General features: G+C 43.7%; 1 protein-coding gene across 2 annotated transcripts in view; it reads left to right on the top strand.

Annotated features, from left to right (window-relative positions):
- Nucleotides 1–4013: 4013 nt before the first annotated feature.
- The window catches only part of kdm4b (lysine (K)-specific demethylase 4B), a 453216-nt gene continuing 434647 nt past the window's right edge, over nt 4014–22582 (top strand). For both annotated transcript variants that reach the window (XM_048559767.2, XM_059638448.1), the window contains exon 1: nt 4014–4207. The gene's annotated coding sequence lies outside the window, so the exon portion shown is untranslated. The remainder of the gene's footprint in view (nt 4208–22582) is intronic.

Genomic DNA, 22582 nt, shown 5'->3' with positions numbered 1-22582 from the left:
CATTGTAGATTCATCAATGTTAGCATGCAGGCTCTGTGAGAATATAGGAAGATAAATTGAACGTTGGCTTTTATTTCAAGAGGATGGAATATAAACTAGGAGAGTCTTGCTACTGCACATCGCAAGGATCCTCCACATAAGATTGATACAGAAGTCCTACACTAATGATCTCAATCTGTAGGATTCTCAAACTCACATTGGTGGAGGCTGGTCATTAAATACATTGAAAACATGAATTAGGTAGGCTTTTGATCTACAAAGGATTATGGTGATAGATGGAGCAGACTCAGGCAGAATGGCATATCTCTGTTCCTGTTATATTCCTATTTGTTGCTCAGAATAAGACCATAAGGTATAGGAGCAGAATTAGTTGATTTGGCTCATAAGAGTATATTCTGCCATTGGATCATGACTGGTGTGTTTTTCAGCAACATTCTCCTGCCTTCTCCCTGTAATCCCTGATCAAGATTAATCAAGAGCGTATCTTGGCCTCCAAGTCCTCTGCGGCAATGGGTTTTACAGATTCATCACCCTCTGGCTGCAGAAATTCCTCCCTATCTCAGTTGTATAAGGTCATTCTTCACTCGGAGGCTGTGCCCTCCGGTTCTAGTCTCTCCTACTAGAGTCACAGAGTCATACTGCATAGAAACAGCCTTCAGTCTAATTCAGCCTTGCTGTACTAGTGGAAATATCTTCCCCTACATTCACTCTATCCAGTCCTCTCACTCTTCTCAGAATCCTAAATTCAATAAGTACTGACTCAGCTCAAAGTCCTCAATCGCTCCTCATATGACAAGCTCGCATTATTCTTGTGAACTTTCTTTGGACCCCCTTCAAGGCCAGCACATTATTCCTTTGATATGGGACCTAAAACTGCTCACAATATTCCAAATGTAGTCTGACTAAAGCTTTATACAACTTCAGCTGTATATCCCTGCTCTTGTAAACTAGCCCCCTCAAAATGAATGTTAACATTGCATTTGACTTTTTAACTGCTGACAATATGTGTGTTAATCTTAAGAGAATCCTGAACTAGGATACCCAAGACCCTTTGTGCTTCAGATTTCTGAAGCTTTTCCCTATTTAGAAAATCGTCAATGCTTCTACTCTTCCTTCCGAAGTGCATAACTTACACTTTCTGATATTGTATTCTACCTGCCACTTCTTTGCCCCCTCTCCCAGCCTGTCCCAACTACCTGTCCCTCCATCGATCTTTGTGTCATTGGCAAACTTAGCCTCAATGCCTGCAATTTCTTCGACCAGATTGTTATAATACTATGTGAATAGATGTGGTCCCAATACTGACCACTGTGGAACTCCACAAATTACTGGCTGATATCCCAAAAAATAGATCCCTTTATCCCCACTGTCTGACTTTTGCCAATCAGCCACTTCTCTGTTCATGCTGGTACTTTACCCCTAACACCATGAGCTCTTAATCTATTCAGCAGCCTACTGTGTGAGATCTTGTCATGACTTTCTGGAAGTTCAAATGGATCACATCCATTGAGTCTCCCTTGTCTAACTTTTTCATTACCTATTTAAAGAATACAAGCAGGTTTATCAGGCAAGACTCCTCCTTGACAAAGCTATGCTGACTCAGCTCTATTTCAAGTACTCTGCAATCTTTTGGTAAGAATTTAACAGTGAAAATACTTACACAATGTCTGAGGCAAGGCCAACAGTCCTATAATTTCCCATCTCCTGCCTCCCTCCTTCCTTAAAAGGGGTGTATATTAGCCATTTTTCAGTCCTCTGGGAATCTCCCTGACTCCAGCAATTCCTGAAGGATCACCACTATTGCCTCCACAATCTCCTCAGCCATTTCCTTCAGAAGATAAGGTACAGTCCATCTGGTCCTATAGACTTTTCAGCTTCCCCAGCTGCTTCTCCTTAATTATGGCCACTAAACTCCTCACTGATCCTTGACTCTCTTGAAGTTCTGGTATGTTACTGATGTCTTCCACAGTGAAGACAGATGCAAAGCCCCCACTCAGTTCCACCACCTTTTTTAAAATTTAATTTTTAGCCTCATTTTCCAGTGGTCCAATGTTCACTCTAGCACCTCTCAACTTTTATAGATCTTTTTTAAAAAAAACTTGCTAGCTTAATCTCATACTTCATCTTCTCTGAATTTTTTTTTAGTCCTCTGCTGGTTTTTAAAGGCTTCTCAATCTTCTGGCTTCCTGCTCATCTTCACCACATTATTTGCTTTTCCTTTTGCTTTAATATTGTCCCTGACATCCTTTGTCAGCTATGCTTTGTCTTCCTCTTTGTTTCTTCTTCCTTGGGATGAATTTCTACTGTTGCTGCTGAATTGACTCCAGAAATTCCTGCCATTGCTGCTCCACTGTCTTCTCTGCTAGGCTCCCCTTCAAATCAACTCTGGCCAGTTCCTCCCTCGTGCCTTTGTGGTTGCCTTTATTCAATTCACTCTTACAGAAGGGTGAATTCTATGCTCACTGTGCCCTAGGGGTTTCTTTACCTTCAGGTCCTTGTACCAAATCCAGAATTGCCTGTTCCTCAATGACCTCTACCAAAAAACCATTTCGTTGATATTCCACAAATTTGTTTTCTTGGGATCCACTACCAACTTGATTTTTTTAGTCAGTCTGCATATTAAAGTCCCCCTTTAATTATTGTCCTAGTGTCTTTCTTACATGCTTTTTGTATATCCTGATTTATTTTCTGCTGCAAATCCTGATGACTGCTCAGAGGCTTGGATATAACTCCCAACAGGGATTTTCCCTTTAAAAACCATAAGAACTGTAGGAACTGTAAATCAGAAACAAAAACAGCACTCAGAATCTCAGTATTCTGAGGCTCACTAGACCCAAAATATTAACTCTGATTTCTCTCCACAGATGCTGCCAGACCTGCTGAGCTTTTTCAGCAGTTTATACATAGTTTTGTGTTTTTTCCCCCTTTGCTTGGACCTCAACTCTCCCCACGCCACTTCTATGCATTCTACCCAATATCGCTTCTTACTATTGATTTAAATTCATTTCTCATGTAGCCTTGGATATTTGGTTTTGGGCCCTGATCTTTGCTATCACAGCTGTGACGCTAATGTTATTTAAATACACCCTCAGTTCAGCAGTGATCATCTCTTGTTCTGATAGTTGCACCCTTATTGTTAGTGCCTGAAGTTAGATTCTTGATCCTTTCCATACTGTCTGTGCTATTATTTGTTCAGGAAACTTCAATAGCCTCTCATAAGCCTGAATGCAAAACAATTGTAAGTTTAGGATAATTTTCATTTGGAATGTTTTCTTTATCCAGTTATCCCTGCAGATGGAACTTTTTGCATAGGTATGCTATTAACCCTTTAGCAAGAGATGATGAGGCACATTTAACGCACATGGAATGTTAAGCATATGGAATAGAAGGCGATACTTCTAGCACATCATTAATGATGGGAGCTGTATGTGTGTCGTCCTACAAGCTGCCTCCCACCACTCCTTGAACCTGTCAACACCAGAAGATGTGGCGCTAGATTTGCATGGTGGCTGCAAAAAAGTTTCAATTACCTTTCCCTTGCCAACAACAACCATCCCCAATGTTGCCAATGCCTCTCCTCCACCAATGGCAGCAGCTGGGGTGAGGGGCTTTACTCATCTTGGCGAAATAATATTTTGCCACAGTGCAAGGGCTGCTCCTTTGCCAAATGTGACAACGAGGACGCATTTTCCAGGAACACAAACAAGGAAACTATGGAAATTCCCTAGTTAAAACAAGGGTTCCTCGCTCGAGGTTTTTGCAGGCGTTTGAGCACACCTTGAGGGCAAAATTGCGGTGCTACTTTCGCAGCGCGGAATGGTATGTCAGCTGCGCTGGGACCGCTTTTCTCACGTAGGCTCTGCGCTTTGCAACCAAGCCTGATAAGCGGAAGCACCTCCGCTGAGGGCGGTTACTCTGGGATGGATTGACGTGGCGCTTATCCAATCGGCAGATCTCGCTGTCGGTCAATCACTTGGAACAACCAGTAGGAAAAGGCAATAGGGCGCGTGTCTTTCACCAGGTTAGGTTGTGTTTGAGTTTTTTTTTCCTCTCTCTGCTTCCCCCATTTATTTTCTTTTGCGCTTCAGTGAAGCTATTCCTTCCCCGACTTCAAATTCCCGCCTACCAGTTATCCCCCAAAATCTTTATCCTTTGGCCGAGTGAGTAGTTTGCTACCGGAGTGAGTGGTCAGCTGGCCCCCTTGCCGGTGAGTAACGGCCGAGAGCGGCCTTTCGAGTTGTGTGCACCCGGTTGGTGTTGGGGCGGCGGAGGGTCAGGCCCAGACAGGGTCACTCCGAGTCAGTGTCAGTAACTGTGGGGGCCTGGGGTGGGGGGTGCTTTTAATTTGTACACCCCTCATTATGGCTTTAATCATCAGCGTCTTATTTAACGGACAAAGTGGGGGGGTTGCTGATGGGTGTCTCCCTCCCTTCTTGCTGTCCTCTCCACAGGAGGTGCTATGTTAAACGGGAATCTGGGGCAAAACCAGAAAATGCAGATTAGTTCCAAACAGAAAATGCTGGTTTACAACATGGCCTGGCTAGTCCATTGAGATTATGTCCATTATCAAAAGGATAAGTTTCCCTCAGCGTCTCAGATGTTAAGATTTTGGGCGATGGGTCTACACCTAAAACTCGAAACGGTTTTTTTTCAAGTTTTAGCAATCACTTTGTTTTTCAAACATGTTTTTAATCATGGAAGTTTCCCAATTAAGCCTTTTGTTGTTTAACTTCTCTGGAGGTAACTGGTGTAGTTGGTCGTCATGCTCCCGGCGCAGGGTGAGCAAAAAGAATCATCCAGGTCTTTATACCATTATCATTTCCATAAGCCAAAGTTGTTATACCCTGAATTGTTGTTTTCTTTCCTGGTTATTGCTGAAGCTGTTGGCAGTCAGACATTGTTTCACTCTTTGACCCCTGCTGAAATTCAAATCAAAAACAAGTAGGTGGGTAGAAGAGAGATTGTGATGGTATGGTGGCTTGAAGACTTTGAATAAAGATAACGATTAAACTGAGAAATGGACGTCCCAAGTGTGTATATATAATATGTTGCAGAGATAGCAGGAACTGCCAATCCAGGAGAATCTGAGATAACACGGTGTAGAGCTGGATGAACACAGTAGGCCAGGCAGCATCAGAGGAACATGGAAAAGACACCCCTGCTGCTGCTCTGATGCTGCTTGACCTGCTGTGTTCATCCAGCTGTACGCTGTGTTATCTCAAGTATATGTTTGTTAACTGAATAGCTTACATAAAATGAGCATGGCATGAATGAGTATTACATGTAAATATCAATTCTAAACTTGTGGTGTTGGCATGCATGTAAGTTGCATGTCTTTTGTGATAAGTTTTATGTTCTTTTTCCAAGATCCATGTGCAAATGTGCTCTGCTAGATTTGTTAGGATTTGTAGACCTGATGTCCAGTTGTAAATGTTTTGAAACAGAAGGTGGATTAGTTTGTTTGCAAAACATGAACTATGTTGCAATATAAACTGAAAGTTGTACCTGCGATGGTATAGAAATAATAGTGTTAACTGTGAAAGTTAATGAAAAAGAATATTTTTGAAAATTGTGACTGCCATGTTCCCTATAGATTCATAGGAATGGTTATGTGCACAGAGGGGGTCATTTAGTAGATGTACTGGCTCTCAGAGCAAATCCCATTCCCCTGCCTTTTCACCAAAAGTGTGGAAATATTCCCATTTTGTTTGAAGGCTACCATTTGAAACTGGTTCCTCCATGTTAATGGCAGATTTTGATCGTTTGGTGTGTAAAATTTTTTCCCCTTGTGTAGTCTTTAATTCTTTTGCCATTTACCTCAAATTGGTATCCTTCAGCCACCTGCTAGTGGGAGCAGTTTCTCCCTATTCACTGTCTAGAACCCTATTGACTTGGTGTCTGTTGAATGCAACCTTTCTTTTCTGTGTTGCTTTACTATCTCTCCCACTTGTCATATGGGGACCTCTGGCTTTGTTTGTCCTATCTTTCTCCCTCTTGGGAATGTAACTCAACTGTACCTGAATCAGCTCTTCAGAAACAACTGTTATAGCTCTGTCACCCAATCTTTGTTGAACATTTTGTTTGGGTATATTTGATAGTCTTCAGTCTTTTTTTTGAACCAGGATTGCATTATTGCCACAACATATTCCCAGCTGAGTACCCATGGTTGCAACTCAGCAGCCTTAGTCACTGCACTCTGTATTCATGCACTGTAAATCTAATCCAGATCATTTTGCATTTCCCTTTCTTATAATATCTTAACATGACTTACAACATCGAGGGCCAAAGGGCCTGTTCTGCGCTGTATTGTTCTATGTTCTATGTTCTATTTGTTTCTTCCAATTCATTGTACACCTGGCTTTGCTCAATGTTACACCCTTGTTTCCACCACCACCCTCCCCCCCCCCCATTAAGTTAGTTTAAACCCTGTCTTGAACTGGCTTCACCATGCCTTGAAATGGCTGTAATGTCCCAAGAATCAAAAAGCCCTCCCTGTTGCATGATGTCTGAAAACATGTATTGATTTACTCTGTCATCCTACTTTTCTGCTTCCTAGCATGTGATACTAGGGGTCATTCAGACTTTAGTAATGTTGTAAATAAACATAGAATACACTGCCAGCTGCTTAAAATCTGTCTGCAGGATCCCAAACTTCCTTCTGTCTAAGCTGTGGTTACCTTAAGCGCTCCTGTTCACCACCCCACCACTTCTTCCTCGCCTTTAGTGTACAGCAGCCTTTCTATGTCCTAAAAAGGGGAATACCCAAAACATGAACTGCTCCTTTCCTCCAGTTGCTGTCTGGCCTGCTGTGATATTTGTCTCTTGTTTATCTACCTTGGATCCTAGCATCTGCAGTTTTTTTTGTCTCTAGCTAAGAAGTCCTTTACCCTGGTATCAGTGAACCAACATACCATCCTGAATTTTTGGCTGCTGCAGAAATGTCTTTACTTCTCCTAAATACAGAATTTGCAGTTGCTGTTGCTTTCCCAATTTTCCTGCTGTCTTGCTGTACAGCTGAGCCACTTGGGATCATTGTTGTCACTAGGGTTTCTGTTCAGCATAATTATGATCTTTTGAGACATTTATGCTGTGAAATTTGAGCTGTGAGCAAATGCCTGGCAATTGGTTTTATCTCCACAAGCTCTTTGAACCTTTTTAGAGTTGGGGTGGGTAGTGGTGAGAGCAACAAATGCAATGAGTTGTTTTAGAAGATGGGTGTTAGCACATGTGACTAAACCTAGAATTTTATTCCCCAGGCAATATTGGTGGTAATATGCTCAGTATGTCTCGTATGAACACTTGAGGTAATAACCCTGTGACTAGTATGCAGTTGGGAATTAAAATTGGGATTCACAAACAGTAGTGGGATTATAAACTTGGGTATCTTGCCCTAATCTGTTATCAGTCAATTGCCGTACAGAAAATGAAGTTATTCAATGCTGCATTGATTTTAAAAAATACCACTTAGTGTCAAAATGCCTATTTTTCCTCTCTGAATATTATTAGAAACCCTACGGGAGGAAAGTTCACTGTAGGGCTGGCAGTGGTGGTGATAAGGGTAGGCATTGCTTGTGCCAAAACACTTTTATGTGTGCACTTATTCAGGTAATTGCGATATTTTGTTGCCCTTTTTCATCGAGCAGCCATTGTACGATAGTGAAGATGTTGGTAATTTCCAGGTATCATTTTACTTGAAAACAGAAAATGCTGGAAATCATTGCAGTTCAGGCAGCATACATGGAGAGAAAGAAATCTAATGTTTCAAGTCCAATGACTACTTCAGAGCTGATGTGTAGTGTGGAGGAGGCAGCACTTATGCAATAGCTGGTAGGAGTGGATTGCTGGGGGAGAAAGGGTGTTGATAGCACAGAGTAAGTGATTGGAATCCCGTTCCTTATCTATCTTTTAGCTTTACTTGTTGCACTCTGTTGCTTATATTGTCTTCTTTATCCCCTGCCCCAACCTCCAGTGGGACTCTGTCCTTTCCAGTTTGGCAATCAGTTGCACCATTGTTCTGCCATTCTCACATTTCAATAATTTAATCTGCACTATCAACACCCTTTATCCCTCAGCAGTCCTCCCCCGGACTCTATCATTACATAAATGCTGCATCTCCACAATTCATGCCACTTCTGAAGTGCCATCTTCAGTTGAAATGTTAGCTTGCTGTCTCTCCAAGGATGTTGTCTGACTGTCAATTTTCAGTACAGGTTTCCAGTGTCTGCAGTAATTTGCTCCTATAGTTTTAGTTGGCTAGCTGATTAAACAACTTTTGAGAACTTAAATTTATCTAGAGATAAGAAATTTTATAATTTAAATTTGAGAAAGATGTGACTTGTAATGATATAACGTGAGATATGGTGCTGTGCTCCATTAACAGTTCATAATGAAAGTGAGCCATTGAACTTTTGTTCACCCCTGGTTTTGAATGAAAAATGATAGCCATTACACTACTAGAACTATTTCACACAATACAGGGTAAAAGACCATACAACACAACTCCGTCCTTAATGATAGTAGAAACTACCAGTGCTGGAGTCTGAGATAACAAAGTTTGGAGCTGGATGAACACAGCAGGCAGGCAGCATCAGGAGCAGGAAAGCTGACGTTTTGGGTCTGGACCCTTCTTCAGAAATGCGGGAGAGGAAGGAGGGTCGGCAATAAATAGGGAGAGACGGGGAGCCAATAATAGAAGGTGGATAGAGGAGCAAATAGGTGGAGAGAAGACGGACAGGCCAAAGAGGCAGGGGTGAAGCCAGTAAAGGTGTGTAGCTAGCGTGTTGGAATGGGGGTTGGTCAGTGAGGAGGGAGGGGGCGGGTAGGTGGGAGGGAAGACTGACAAGTCAAGGAGGTGGGGATGAGGCCAATAGGTAGGAAGTGGGGGTGGGGGTTGGTAGTGAGGTGGGAAGAGCGGATAAGTGGGAGAAAAGATGGACACGTCAAGGAGGCGGGGGATGAGATGGGCTGGTCTTGGGATGAGGTCGGTGGTGGGAAGATTTTCAAGCTAGTAAAGTCCACGTTGAGACCATTGGGCTGCAGGGTTCCCAAGTGGAATATGAGGTGCTGTTCCTCCAGCCTTTGGATGGCATCGTTGTGACACTGGAGGAGGCCCAGGATGGACATGTTGCCCAAGGAAGGGGAGTTGAAGTGGTTCGTGACTGGGAGGTGTAGTCGTTTGTCGTGAACCGAGCGTGGGTGCTGCACAAAGCGGTTTCCCCGATGTAGAAGAGGCCAAATTGGATGCAATATGCCACCTTAATAGAAGTGCAGGTGAACATCTGTTCAATGTGAAAGGTTTTCTTGGTGCCTGGGATGGAGGTGAGGAGAGAGGTGTAGGGGCAGGTGTAGCACCTCCTGCGGTTGCAGGGAAAAGTGCCAGGGGGTGGTGGGGCTAGTGGGGAGTATAGAGCAGACAAGGGAGTTGCGGTGAGAGCAGTCCCTCTGGAAGGCAGATAAGGGTGGGGAGGGAAATATATCCTTGGTAGTGGGGTCAGATTGCAGGTTGTGGAAGTGGTGGAGAAAGATGCGTTGAATCTCTAGGCTGATGGGGTGATACATGAGAACAAGGAGATTTGTCTTTGTTGTTATTGCAGAGAGGTGGTGTAAGGGCTGAGGTGTGGGAAACGCGAGAGATGTGGTCAAGGGCATTTTCAACCACTTTTTCAATGACTGCAGTTTCTCCCCTGCTGACGTCTGGGAGTGGAACACCTCATCTTGGGGGCAGAGGAGGTGGCATTGGGAATAGGGGATGGCAGGAGGTGGATGAGAGGTGGTGTAGTCCAGGTAGCTGTAGGAGTCAGTGGGCTTGAAATAGCTATCGGTTTCCAGATTGTCTCCATCTCTGGTAACTGAGTTGTCCAGGAAGGAGAAAAAGGCATCAGAGATGGTCCAGGTGAGCTTAAGATTGGCAGTGGAAGATGTTAGTAAAGTGGATGAACTGTTCGAGCTCCTTCAAACACTGTCCTTAATGTTCATGACAAGTGTCTTTTGTCTGATGGATCAGTTTTTCTCCAATGCATGCAAGAGGGTTTCTGGACACAGAATGTCAAAGGGTCAACAAGAGTGGAGGCCACACTGGATCTGGTACTTGGTAATGAACCAGGCCAGGTGTTTGATTTAGTGGTAGGTGAGCTCTTTGGAGAGAGTGACCATAATTCAGTTACGTTTAGTTTAGCAATGGAAAGGGATAGGAACATACCACAGCGCAAGAGTTATAGTTGGGGGAAGGGCAATTATAATGTGATTATGATTAGGCAAGACTTAGGAGGCATAGAATGGGGTAGCAAAATGCAGGGGATGGGGACAATCGAAATGTGGAGCTGGTTTAAGGAACAGATATTGCGTGTCCTTGATAGGCATGTCCCTGTCAGGTAGGGAGGAAGTGATAAGGTAAGGGAACCATCGTTTGCTAAAGAAATTGTATCTCTTTATTAAGTGGAAGAGGGAGGTTTTTGTGACGTTGAGATGAGATGGTTCAGATGAGACGATGGAGAGCTCCAGATTAGCCAGGAAGGATTTAGAGAGAGTTTAGAAGAGCAAGGAGGGGATATGAGCAGACTTTAGCAGGTAGAATAAAGGAGAACCCTAAAGCTTTCTATAGGTATTTGAGGAATAAGAGGATAACTAGGGTAGGAATAGGGCCAGTCCAAGACAAGAGTGGAAAATCGTGTGTGGACCCTGTGGAGATCGGAGAGGTGCTAAGTGAATATTTCTCATCTGTTTTCACTCGGGGAAAGGAGAATATTGTAGAGGAGAAGACTAAGTTATGGGTTATTAGAATTGAAAAGATTGAGGTTTGTAAGGAGGAGGTGCTATCAATTCTAGAAGGTGTGAAGGTAGATAAATCCTCTGGGCTGGATGGGATTTTTCCAAGGATTTTCTGGGAAGCTGGGAGAAGATGGTGAAGCCTTTGGCCTTGATCTATGAGTCATCATTGTCTACAGGTTTAGTACTAGAGCACTGGAGGATTGCGCATTGTTGTGCCCTTGTTCAAGAAGGGCAGTAGAGATGACCCGGGTATTTCTAGAGCTGTGAGCCTTTCTAGGAAAAGTTTTGCAAAGGTTTATAAGAGATAGGATTTATAATTATCTAGCAAGCAACAGTTTGATTGGAGATAGTCAACATGGATTTGTCAAGGGCAGGTTGTGTCTCTCAAACCTCATTTTGAGTTTTTTGAAAAGGTGACCAAGTACGTGGATGAGGGTAGGGCAGTTGACATGGTGTACATGGACTTCAGTAAAGCCTTTGATAAGCTTCCACACGGTAGGCTGTTGGAGAAAATGCGGAGGCATGGGATTGAGGGAGATTTAGCAGCTTGGATTAGAAACTGGCTTTCTGTAAGAATGCAACGAGTGGTGGTTGATGGAAAATATTCAGCCTGGAGTATGGTTACTAGTGGTGTGCCTCAATTTTGTTTTTTGGGACCACTGCTGTTTGTCATTTTTATAAATGCCTTGGACACAGGCATAGATGGATGGGTTAGTAAGTTTGCAGATGACACCAAAGTCGGTGGAGTGGTGGACAGCTTGGAAGAATGTTGCAGGTTGCAGGGAGACTTGGATAAACTGCAGAATTGGGCTGAAAGGTGGCCAATGGAGTTCAATGCAGATAAATATGAGGTGATTCTCTTTGGGCAGAATAATAGGAAGGCAGAATACTGGGTCAATGGAAAGATTCTTGGTAGTGTGGATGTACAGAAGGATCTTGGTGTCCATGTACACAGGTCCCTGAAAGTTGCCACCCAGGTTGATAGTGCTGTTAAGAAGGCTTACAGTGTGTTAGGTTTTATGGGTAGAGGGATTGAGTTCCGGAGCTGTGATGTCATGCTGCAATTCTACAAAACACTAGTGCGGCCTCACTTGGAATATTGTGTGCAGTTCTGGTCGCCCCATTACAGGAAGGATGTGAAGCATTGGAAAAGGTGCAGAGGAGATTTACCAGGATGTTTCCTGGTCTGGAGTGATGGTCTTATGAAAAAAGCCTGAGGGACTTGGGTCCGTTCTCATTGGAGAGAAGGCGGCCAAGAGGGGATTTAATAGAGACATACAAGATGATCAGAGGATTAGATAGGGTGGACAGCAAGAGCTTTTTTCCTAGGATGATGTCGGCTTGTACGAGGGGGGCATAGCAACAAATTGGCCCTGCCTGCCAACGTAGTTAACTCAGCCATATTAGGGGCATTTAAACAGTCCTTGGATAAGCATTTGGATGATGATGGGATAGTATAGGGGGATGGGCTTAGATTAGTTCACAGGTCGGTGCCACATCAAGGGCTGAAGAGCCTGTTCTGCGCTGTATTATTCTATGTTCTATATTCTTTAATGAAAACCAAAAGAACTGCAAATGCTGTAAATCGGGGCTGAAAACAGAAGCTGCCGGATATGCTCTGCAGGTCTGGCAGCTTCTGTGAAGAAAAAGTCACAGTTAATGTTTCGGGTCTGGTGACCCTTCCCCAGAGCTGACGGTAGCAGGAAATGTTGGTTAATGTGCAGAAAATAGGATGGGTGATGGGCTACGGAGTAAATGATAGGATAAAGGATAGAGCCCAGAGAGAGAAAAACAGTTGGATAGACAAAGGAGTTGATAACGATCTGGCTAGGAGGATGAATACCTGTTAATGGGTACTGTTAGCCTGCATTACACATTACCTGTTGTGAACAATTATGTGATAACAAGGCCTGGTATGTGGGGGTAGGGGGCTAGGACATAGGAGAGTTTGGGCCCTATATTACTGAACTCAATATTGAGCCTGGAGGGCTGCAGGGTCTCCAATTGGAAATGAGGTGTTGTTCTTCCAGGTTGCACTGAGCTTCACTGAAACACAGCACTTAGTCAGAGATAAAAATGTTGCCCAGAGAACAGGGTGGTGTGTTAAGTTGCATGCAAACTCGGAGCTTCGGGTCTTTTTTGCGGGCACAGTGTAGATGTTCTGTGAAGCTGTTGCCCATTCTGTGCTTTGTTTCTCCAATGTAGAGAAGACCATATTGTGAGCAGTGAATGCAGTAGACTAGATTCTGGGAAGTGAATTTGAAGTGTTGCTTCACCTGGTAGGTATGTTTGAGTCCTTGGAAACTGAAGTGGGAAGAGGTAAATGGGCAGGTGTTACAACTTGGGAGGTTGCAAGGGAAGGTAATTTGGAGGTGAAGGAATAGTGGACCAGGGTGTCATGGAGGGGATTGTTCCTGCAGAAGGCGGACAAGGGAGGGGTAGGAATTATGTGTCTGGAAGTGGTGGAAATGGTGCCTGAGGATATTCTGGATGTGGATGCTGGTAGGATAGTACGTAAGGACAAGTGAACCCTATCACTGTTGCAGGTGGGTGGGGGTGGGGGTGGGGGAGGGGGAGTTAACTGGCAAAGTGCAGAAGATGGGTCAGACCCGGTTGAGAGCCCATTTGACAAGTTGCTGTGGAATACTTGGTTGATGAAGAAGGTGGACATTTGGGAACCTTCCTTATCAAAGATGGCATAATTTGAACATATACGATGGAAGCAGAGGGATGAAGCCAGGATGGGGAGATTTAAAAACTGGTAAATTCCATGTTTAGGCCATCGGGCTGTAGGTTGGCGAGGTGGAAGATGAGGTACTGCTGCAGTTTCCGGGTGGTGTCGTTGTGATACTGAGGAGGCCCAGGATGGGTATGTCACCCAGAGAGTGGGAGGAGGAGTTAAAAGGGGCAGCTGGAAGGTGTCACTTGTCGTGTACAAAGCGCAGAAGCCCTACATAACGGCCTGAGTCTCTGCTTGGTCTTATCAATGTAGAGAAGACCGCATTAAGTGCAGTGGATGCAGTAGACCGAGTTGAAGGCTATGCAGGTGAACCGCTGTTTAATGTGGAAGGTTAGTTTTGAATGGAGGTGAGGGAGGTGTTGTAGGGGCAAGTGTAGTATTTCTTGTGGCTGTCGGGGGTAGTGGGGCTTGGGAGTGTGGAGCAGACGGGGGATTTGCGGAGAGAGTGATCCGTACAAAAGGCGGATGGGGGAAGGAGGGAAATATCTGTTTGGTTGTGGTGTCGGGTGGTAGGTGACGGAAGTGGCAGAAGACGATATATTGGATGTGGAGGTTGGTGGGGTAATACGTGAGGACAAAGGGGATTCTGTCTTTATTTTTTGTTGGGGTGAGGGGATGTGAGGGCAGAAGTGTGGGAAATGTGGTTGAGAGCATTTTCAATCATCAAAGGGGGGAATTTACAGTCTGGAAATGGGTGGACATCTGGGATGGAATGCCCTACCTTGGGAGCAGATGTGGTGGGGGTGGAGGAATTGGCAGTAGGTGATACTTTCTTGCAGGAAGGTGGGTGAGAGGAGGTGTAGTCCAGGTAGCTGTGGGAGTCATTAGCATGAAATCGATGTCAGTGCTGAGGCGGTCACCAGAGATGGTCCAGATGAATTTGAGGTTGGGGTGTAAGGTGTTAGTAATGTTGATCAATTGTTCAGTCTCCTTGTGGGAGCACAATCAGTGCTGAAATGGGCATCAATATAGTGGCGGGTGGGGGATAGTTCCACTGTAGTAGCAGAAGAGGGACTATTCCACATAGGCCCAAGTTGCACCTGCCTCTTTATAGGCTATGTGGGTGCCCATGGCCATCCCCTTAGACTGTAGGAGTTAAAGAAGTTGTTGTTAAGGGTAAGGATGAGCTCAGTTAAATGGGTGAAGCTGTTGGTGGAGGGGGACCGTTTGGGCCTTCGGGAGAGGAAGAAGCAGAGGGCTTTAGAAAGCAGGGTGCGAAGATATATAGTCCAGGTAGCCGTGGGAGTCATTGGGTTTATAGTGGATATTTGTGGCCACTCCATCCCCCAGAAATAGAGCAGAGATGTCAAAGAAGGGAAGGCAGGAATCGGAGATATACCAGTTGAACGTGAGGGCAGGGTGAAAGCTAGAGGTGAAATTGATGAATTTTCCAATTCTGGATGAGAGAGGGAAGCAGCACCAATGACATCATCAATATATCGGAGAAAGAGGTGTGGGTGTGGGTGGGGGCCAGAATACGAATGGAACAAGGAATGTTCCACGTACCCCACAAAGAGACAAGTGTAACTGGGCCCCATTTGGGTATCCATGGCCACTCCTCTGACCAGGAGAAAATGAGAAGAGTTAAGACAAGTTGTTAAGAGTGAGGATGAGCTCGGCCAAGCGGAGGAGGGTGGTGGTTGGTGCACATGGCTCAGACCTTTGCTCCTAAGACCATCCTGGTGGGGAATGGATGTGTAAAGGGATTGCACGTCCATGGTAGAGAGCAAGTGGCTGGAGCCTGCAAAGTGGAAATTTTGAAACTGGTTTAGAGAGTGTAGGTGGGCAGGGACTGGGCTAGGGGAGAGAAGACTGACTCAAGGTTCAAAGAGATGAGTTCAGTGAAGCAGGAGCAGGCTGAAACAGTTGGTCTGCCTGTATAATCCTGTTTGTGGATTTTTGGAAGAAGGTAGAAGTGAGCTGTGCGGGTCTGGGAGGCTATCAGCTTTTAGGCAGAGGTGGGGAGGTCACTAGATGAATAGTTGATACAATGGCCTGATATGTCATGGTGGGAAAGTGCTCCAGGGGAAGATAGGAGGAGGTACACGAGACAGGCACTGAGTTTGTCCTTTATTCTTTGCTCTTTGTATGACAATGCTGTTATTTTGAATGCAATATTTCACGCTCAGCCATGGTTCCTATTAGAAACTGTTGCTAAAACAATAATAATGTGGTATACAACCATCCAGACCTGAAAGCTGCCTGGTTTAACCCTTTCCAGTTAGTGGTAGGGCTAACTTCACATTTAAGTGTTAGCGGAGAGAAAAATCAGCAGGTCTTATTTCTGATTTGTTAACGAATGACACCCAAAGCTTTGGATCTGTCAGTATTAGGGGAAGGGCTGTGTTTAATTCACCTTAGCGTAATGCTTTACAAATTACTTAATTTTACAGCACTTTTTTAAATGCGGGAAACTATTGTAATCAGATTGAAATTGACCTTGATTTTTGTTTTAAGGTGTACTTTAGAGGGCGAAAGAGAACAGATAGTTTTAGGGGGAGAATTCCAGAGTTTGAGGGCAGTCTGGTTGGAAGCCCAATTGACTGTGCAATATGGGATATGCAAGAGGCTGCATTTGGAGGAGGGGAGGTGGGAAGCTTGACTTTTGGAAAGTTGTTAAGCTTGAAGAAGTTAAAGCTGGGGAAGGGAGAGACGAAAGAAAAGTATTTGAACACACACTTGAGAATTTTGAGTTTAGAAATGCTTGAGAAGTAGGGGCTAATGTAAGTCAGCAAACCCAAGGGAGATGCGTGAACAGACGTTTAATTTAGATTAGATTCCCTACAGTGTGGAAACAGGCCCTTCGGTCCACGAAGTCCACACCGTCCCTTGAAGCATTCCACCCAGACCCATCCCCCTACAACCCACACACCCCTGAACACTACGGGCAATTTAGCATGGCTGATCCACCTAGCCTGCATATCTTAGGACTGTGGGAGGAACTGGAGCACCCGGAGGAAACCTGCGCAGACATGGAGAGAATGTAAAAACTCCACACAGACAGCCGCCCGAGGCTGGAATCGAACCCGGGTCCCTGGTGCTGTGAGGCTGCAGTGCTGACCACTGAGCCACCGTGCTGCCCACAAAGGATATAGGAACAGATTTCAGAGTGAGCTTAAGTTCATGGAGGCTGACCAGAAAGCCTTAAAATAGTTGAGCAGAGAAAGATAGCTGAAAGCTTCAGCAGAAATTGACTGAAGGCAAACAGTGTATCTAGGTGGAAACAAGCAGCCCTTGAGATAAAGAAATTATGTCAAAAGCTCAGCTGAGATTAAAAATGGTTAATTCTTGCTGCAACAGTGACCAAAGAATGGGCTGGGTTTGATGGTGAAGGAGCAAAGTTGTGAGAGAGAGGTAAAAAGTAAGGCCATAGCCTTAACAACTGATTTAACTATACAGTTGCCGCATCTCAGTTGACGGGAAAGATTGAGGAGGAGAGTCCTTCATGATAACCTCAGCCAGTATGTTATAGCACAAATACAGTTACAACACTTAAAAGACGATTGGACAGCTTCGTAGATAAGAACGGTATAGAGAGATATGGGCAAATGTAGGCAGATAGGACTAATTCAGTGTAGGAGGCTTGCTCAGCTGGGCAATTTGGGCCAAAGGTCTGCTTCCATGCACTGACTCTAGATTATTATCATTCTGAGGTGAAATCTTTGTGACTGTCTTTCCCCTCCCTCCCAATGATGTTAGCCCTTCAAAGTATAATTGAAATAAATTATGGCGACTGCTACTAATAGTTACTTGGCTTTCTTACAACTTGGATAGCTTTGTAACCATGCTGCCACTGTTGTTTTGTTTTTAATCCCTTAGTCGGGGCTCGAGAGAAAGTATTTTAAAAGCTGCCACAGTATTAACAAATATCAGGGAAGTTGGCTTGTTTGTACTCAAAACAATCTGTTTTTAACCTTCAACTTTCTCTCGCTTTTCTCCTGTGAGATATCAAGTTGGATGTAGACAATGAAGGATAGAAAATGCTAAATTGATTTAAAAACTTCATTCTTTGGTAGAATTCAGAAGGATTCCAGGGAGGAGGATAAGGGAGAAATGGAGTGGACTCAGCCTGTCATCCTGGGAGTTCAGAAGAAAGACATTGCTGCTAAAATCCATCAGATCTTTAGTGGGCTTGAAAGATTAATCCTGAGAGGATGTTTCCCGTTATGGGGGAGGGCATCTGGTACCAGGGAACGAAGTATAAGATCTAGGGTCTCTTATTTATTACTGAGTTAAGAAGAAATGGTTTTTCTCTGGAGGTGTTATTCTGTGGATGCTGTGTCATTGCATATATTCAAAACTGAGTTAGACCTGTGATTGAGGCAGATCAGAAAGAGAATTAAGGTCACAAACAGATCAACCAAGATTTTATTGAGTCGGGGAGCAGACTCCAGAAGGCTTACCTGTCTATTGATAATTTTTGTATGTTCATGTACATTTCAGATGATGTCTCCAAGGGAACATGATGTAGACGGGAAACTTGAGCAATTAATTTAGCTTTTTGTTCAATTCTCTTTGATCCTTACTGAACAATAACCTTGTGCTGTATGTCAACTGCAAATAGATCACTATAAACTGAATTTAGGTCTGCTTAGAGAATGCACTCTCAATATTTTTATTTTCACCAATGGAGTGTAATGGTTATCTGTACTTTTTAAGCATGCCTCAGAGCTACTGTGTCAAAATTGTGGCGCTCCCTCCCTGATGGCATGCTGCAGTTAAGAAGGTGGCTCGCCACCACCACCTTGAGGGCAGTTAGATATGGGCAATAAATGCTGGCTGAGCTGGTGACTCCCACATCGCATGAATGAACTTAAAAAAGAAAACTGAGTTGGTGAGGAAAACTTTTTTCTAGATGGCCATAATAAATATTGTTACACTCGTGGTTCAGAAATAAAGTCTTCACTGAGGATCCTTTCCGAATTAGTGACTGAAGAGTGGGTAGCAGTTGGGATGCAGTTGTTAGCTGCAATGTCCTTTTCGTTCTTGCAAACTTATGTTCCGTATCTCCCATTCAAGTATCAATTTCTTGAACGAGCTGTTGCCTTACAAATCTCTGCTCAACTTCATGGAACTCCATGTTTGAATCCCTCCAAAAGGCTTCCCACTTTTGGGACCATGCCACAATAGTTCTTCTCAATGTTTAAAAATAACATGCTAGTTAATTGTGACCAAAATAAACACTTTGCCCCCCCTGGCTTGTCAGGGACATTGGACAAGATTGTCCACGTTACCCTCCTCCAGTATTCCTTTTCCATTATCTGACTGAGTTAGACATCAGTTCCCATTAATTAGCCAGATCCATTCTTAGCCAGCCAATTGTAGCCAAAGGGTGACCAAGCTATAATTTGTTGTCTTCCCACTCGTGCATCATCACTGAAAAGATCTGTTCTCCATCTATGTGCTACTCCATAGTAACACCTAAGAATACAGCATCACTTGGCACAATTAGACTGGCAACACTCAGCTCTACACAATAGCCATCAGTTTGTTAGAGGCAAACTTGCTGTACTGCATGTTTAACGTAAAGTTCTGGATAAGCAGAAATTCCTTTGCTTTGAAAGACCGAAGCCAGCAACTTCAGTCCCTGCCACCAGGCCTATTCTCTAGTCAGTATCTCCATTCTTCTTTCTGGCAACTGGCAAAAGTGAAATCAGACTGCTTGAAACCTTGGTGTCCAATTGGCTCTGCAATGAGCTTCAAACCAAATGTCTACATCACCAAGTAAACCTATTTCTGTATTGGAATAATTTAAATTAATAAGAGTCCTGAATTATTGTTACTGTATAGTTTTTATGCTGTATCTCTAATTTTCCTGCAAATTTTATCGTTATCTTTTACAGATTTTGGCAAGTTTCAGCTTTCTTTTAGACTGTCTGGTCATGCTGCACACTGGTTCACTGCATACAACTTTAAACCTGGCATTAAGAATGATGTGACTACATTGGAAAAAAAAAGCACATTATTTAAGGATGCCAATCCCAGTCCCTTTGTTAGTTTAACTGCTCTACGTCCAAGTTAGCATTGAGGCCTTGCAACACTGCCAGACATTCACGTTGCATGTGAAAATTGGGTATGTTGTTTGGAAGCCTTTAATAGATGCACATTAGATCAACTAAGTGCACATTCACTTAATTTGCCATCCCCTTCGGATACTGGTTTTTGGTGGGGTAGCTGTGAGTTGAATTTGAATTCACCAAATCCCTCAACCTGTTTTAATGTGGAATGAAGTTGAATTGAAAACAAAATTGGAACAGTGTGCAAGGACAAATCCTTTGTTTTTAGATAGTACTTGGCTGGAGGGATTTATTACTTGACTAGGGATGCCTTCAATTGTGTTTCCAAATTGCTTCCACTTCTGAGAGGTTGTGGTGCAGGTATATTTTAAATAGGGACAGGTTATGGCGTGGTCATCTATGGAAGGCATACAGCAGCATGAACTGATCAAATCTGCACACTACAAACGAAGTGCAGCATAGGGCACCATGTAAGTTAGTAATCCTTTTATCAGTCTGTTCAATCTTGTCTTGCATAAGCACATTTCAGTTTTGGAACTGTTTCACTTTAGTTTTCGCGTTAGCATTTGGAAACGAAAACTGGCACAACTTTGCATTTAATACATGGTTCTTGGTTAAGCTGTAAATCGGCTAAATTTGATATTTGTACTTCTGTCTCGGGTATGTAAATTCAGTGGCCATTTGGTAGTACAGAACTCGGCTAAATAAATTGCCCAAGTGCTTATGGAATAGGAGTAGGAATAACGTTTGATACTCAAACTGCCTCCTCCAGTCAATACAATCATATTTAATCTTACAGTTCTGTAGTTGCCTAGCCAAGTCATGATTTAACATGAGAGCCCAGATAGCAAACATTGACTTCTCCATTAAGTAGAATTCAACAACCAGCACCACTCTTTAATTCGACAGTCATGTGCGTGCACTTCCAAGTACTGGTTATTGGGTTGTATGTTGCAAGCCTAAGAATGCTTAGATTTTGAATAAGATCTTTGCAACATACTTAAACTGAAGAAGGCTGGAATACTTTCTGAAGCATCACATGATCCATCAGATTACTGCATATACTTGGATAAAAGTAGAACACATAATGTTACATATCATAGAATCCCTACTGTTTGGAAACAGGCCATTAGGCCCAACGGGTCCACACTGACCCACAAAAGAGCATTTCACCCTCCACCTCCCCAAGACTCACTCCCCCTGCATTTCCCATGGCTAACCCACCTAGCCTGCACACCCCTGAACATAATGGCCAATCCACCTAACCAGCACATCTTTGGACTGTGGCATGAAACTAGAGCCCCTGGTGGAAACCCATGCAGAAATGGAGAGAATGTGTAAACTCCACACGGACAGTTGCCCGAGGGTGCAATCAAAGCCAGGTCCCTGGTGCTGTGAGGCAGCAGTGCTAACCACTGAGGCACTGTGCTGGCCTAGTTGTGAGGTGATTTTTTTTTTTGCCTCCACATTCTTATATGCCTGTAAATGTGAACTCGAAGTTTTGAACCGTCAAAGCACAATTGCAGTTTGTTAATTGCAGGCAATTGCTATGGTTTATTATTTCAAAAGCATATGTGAGAATGTTACTCTGAAACAAAGGCCTAATGGTATTGTTGTTGGACTATTAATCCAGAGATCCAGATAATGATTTGGGCATCTGGGTTCAAATTGTGCCATGAATGATGGTGGAATTCAGTTTTAAAAAAATCTGGATTTAAGTGTCTATTGATGATCATTGTTGATTGTTGGGGGGGAAATAATCCATCTGGTTCACTCATGTCCTTTGGGGAAGGAAAATGCCATCTTTACCTAGTCTGGCCCATATGTGACTCCGGACCTACGGCAATGTGGTTGACTCTGAATTGCCTTCTGGGTGCTGCCTAGCCAGCAATGACCTCATCCCGTGAATGAACAAATAAAAACACCACCTGCCAATTCTGACAGCATTATCCCAACCAATTTACAAGATTAATACATGCCTTATGATCTAATGGGATGCTTTTGAGATTGATTTTATTCTGTGTAACTCGATGTAAACTTAAATGTGGCAGAAAAGGTTAATGAGCATCAGCAAAATTTACTGTATTACCAACTATAGCTATACAATTCAGTGGCAACCAAACCCAATAAAAAGGGTATTTCACAATTCAAGATAAAGCATGAAAAAGCAAGATTGAAATTTCATTTGAAAAAAATTCGCACTGCTCCAGAACGTGGCAATAATGCCATTAAATTCCACTTCTGTCAACCGATCTTGAGAGAAGAATGTGTATCAATCGATCCATATTGGAAATATGGATGGAACTGTTTGTGCTGGCCAACAGATATTGCCAAGATTGATGAAATAACTGTGCACTAGAAGATGACTGTTCAAAAGATCCAGTTCTATCTGTAGATTACCATCAAGTTTAATTTTGAGTTATGTTGAAACACAAAGGCCTTTTTGAAAAGGGAAATGCGACAAACGGCAGCACCTTCCATTCGTGAACCATTTCAACTCTCCTTCCCACTCCCAGGGCAACATGTTCATCCTGGGTCGCCTCCAGTGTCACAATGATGCCAGCGGGAAACTGGAAGAACAGCACCTCATATTTTGCCTTGGGAGCCTACAACCCAATGGTTTCAATGTAGACATTACTAGTTTCAAAATCTCCCTGCCCCTGACCTCATCCCATGACCAACCGTCCCTCTCACCCCTGCCTCCTTGACCCGACACAACCTGTCCATCTTCTCTTCCTCCTATCCGCTCCTCCCACCTCTCTGACCAATCCCCACTACTGTGTACCTGCACTCACCAGCACCATCCCACCTGCCTACCCCAGCTCCACCCCTCCTCTCTTTTTTTCAGATCTCCCTTCTCCCTACCTTAAATATTAATTTTCCTGCTCCTCTGATGTTGCTTGCCTGCTGTGCTCCTCCGGCTCCTCACTGTTATGTCTGACTCCAGCATTGGCAGTTCTTGTTATTTAATAATGCAGGACTGTTGCATTGAATTGTCTGACTAAGTTACGTGTTCGCTCCTCATTTGGGACTTGAACATAGTGCTACCCATTAAACT

The sequence above is a fragment of the Stegostoma tigrinum genome, chromosome 30 (genome assembly GCF_030684315.1).
Source record: "Stegostoma tigrinum isolate sSteTig4 chromosome 30, sSteTig4.hap1, whole genome shotgun sequence".
NCBI classification, from domain to species: Eukaryota; Metazoa; Chordata; class Chondrichthyes; order Orectolobiformes; family Stegostomatidae; genus Stegostoma; species Stegostoma tigrinum.
This window is presented reverse-complemented; position numbering and strand designations above follow the sequence as displayed.